Genomic DNA, 2,500 nt, shown 5'->3' with positions numbered 1-2,500 from the left:
TCAGGCTGATCCAGGAGTGGATTGTAGCTGGACATCCGAGATTTCACGCTCCTGCCTCTTCTCCGAGAAGGGAATGGCATTGGACGACAGACAATAGACAATAGGTGCAGGAGTAGAGGCCATTCGGCCCTTCGAGCCAGCACCGCCATTCACTGTGATCACGGCTGATCATCCACAATCAGTACCCCGTTCCCACCTCTCCCTATATCCCCCGACTCCGCTATCTTTAAAAGCCCTATCTAGCTCTCTCGATGTTCCCGATGTTGGGGGAGTCCAGAACGAGCTGCCACAGTTTAAGCCATGATCAGCCAAGATCATATTGAATGGCGGTGCAGGCTCGGAGGGCCGAATGGCCTACTCCGGCACCTATTATCTATGTTTCTAAGAATAAGGGGTAAGCCATTTAGAACGGAGACGAGGAAACACTTTTTCTCACAGAGAGTTGTGAGTCTGTGGAATTCTCTGCCTGGATGCTTTCAAGAGAGAGCTAGATAGGGCTCTTAAAGATAGCGGAGTCAGGGGATATGGGGAGAAGGCAGGAACGGGGTACTGATTGGGGATGATCAGCCATGATCACATTGAATGGCGGTGCTGGCTCGAAGGGCCGAATGGCCTCCTCCTGCACCTATTGTCTATTGTCTATAAAACAGCATCTGCAGTTCCTATTTATTGCATCAAAATGGTACAGAAGTGTGAAAACACACACACCTCCAGATTGAAGGACAGTTTCTTCCCAGCTGTTATCAGGCAACTGAACCGTCCTCTCAGTAACTAGAGAGCGGTCCTGAACTACTATCTACAGTAACTCATTCTCCATTCGGCCCATCAAGTCTACTCCGCCATTCAATCATGGCTGATCTGTCTCTCCCTCCTTAACCCCATTCTCCTGCCTTCTCCCCATAACCCCTGACACCCGTACTGATCAAGAATCTATCTATCTCTGCCTTAAATATATCCACTGACTTGTGGCCTCCACAGCCGTCTGTGGCAAAGAATCCCACAGATTCACCACCCTTTGCAGGGCAGGGTTTTTTTTATGCAGAGGGTGGTGCGTTCCTGGAATACACGCCAGGAGTGGCGGTGGAGGCAGATATGAGAGGGCATCACAGTGGAACAGCTCGGACAGCCACTGCCTCACGGCACCAGTGACCTGGGTTCAATCCCTCGGGTGCTGACTGTCTGCGTGGAGTTCGCACGCTCTCACTGTTACCGTGTGGGTTTCGATAGACAATAGACAATAGGTGCAGGAGGAGGCCATTCGGCCCTTCGAGCCAGCACCGCCATTCAATGTGATCATGGCTGATCATCCCCAATCTGTACCCCGTTCCTGCCTTCTCCCCATATCCCCTGACTCCGCTATCTTTAAGAGCTCTATCAAACTCTCTCTTGAAAGCATCCAGAGAAACGGCCTCCACCGCCCTCTGAGGCAGAGAATTCCACAGACTCACCACTCTCTGTGAGAAAAAGTGTTTCCTCGTCTCCGTTCTAAATGGCTTACCCCTTATTCTTAAACTGTGTGTGGCTCCTGGTTCTGGACTCCCCCAACATCGGGAACGTGTTGTTCAAGAAGGAACTGCAGATGCTGGAAAATCGAAGGTTACACAAAAAATGCTGGAGAAACTCAGCGGGTGCAGCAGCATCTATGGAGCGAAGGAAATAGGTAACGTTTCGGGCCGAAACTCTTCTTCAGACTTCAGTCTGAAGAAGGGTTTCGGCTCGAAACGTCGCCTATTTCCTTCGCTCCATAGATGATTGCTGCACCGCTGAGTTTATCGGGAACATATCCTGCCTCTAGCGCTGTGATCCAGAATGTAAAACGACGGCTAGGAGATACGGCAGGCAAACGGCTCTATATGGTTCAAATGATTGATACCCTCCATCCTTCTAAAACTTCCAGAGTGTACAAGCCCCCAGCTTGCTCCATTCTATATCGTTTATGACAGGCCCCGCATCCCGGGAACTAACCTGGTGAACTACAGCTGCACTCCCCCAATAGCAAGATGCCTTCCTCAAATCTGGAGAACCCAAAACCTGCACCACACCATCCGAGTGTGTGGTCACAAGGCTGTGAGACAGAGAGATGACAGGAAAGCAGAAGGGCCGCGTCTTATCGGCTGAGGGGGCCGAGTAGTGAAAGACTACCGATACCGAGGTGATTAGCGAGGTCGCCAGAGTGCGCCGCCCACGCCACATGCCATAGCTTTTTTCACTGCCTGCGATTCGCTCGTTGAGTCGCACCGCTCTTCGACTCTTTCGACAGTTACAGCCTCGATGTACAATGCCCCCCAGATCCGGCGCTGTTCCCCTGGAGCTTGGAAACAGGTAGAGTCGAGCAGGTCTTAAATCTGTGGCCGTTCCTTGTTTGTCCAGCAACTAGCCCACAAGTGGGATAACGGCTCGACAGGAGGTTTATCGCGACTTTTATAGGAGGAAAGCATGCATGCCTGAGGTTGCGCCAACTCCAAAACTGCCAAAGGCAACAGGCATTTCTATTAGTTGT

The sequence above is a fragment of the Leucoraja erinacea genome, unplaced genomic scaffold, assembly GCF_028641065.1.
Source record: "Leucoraja erinacea ecotype New England unplaced genomic scaffold, Leri_hhj_1 Leri_1211S, whole genome shotgun sequence".
In the NCBI taxonomy this organism is placed as follows: domain Eukaryota; kingdom Metazoa; phylum Chordata; class Chondrichthyes; order Rajiformes; family Rajidae; genus Leucoraja; species Leucoraja erinaceus.
Note: the sequence above shows the minus strand (reverse complement) of the source record.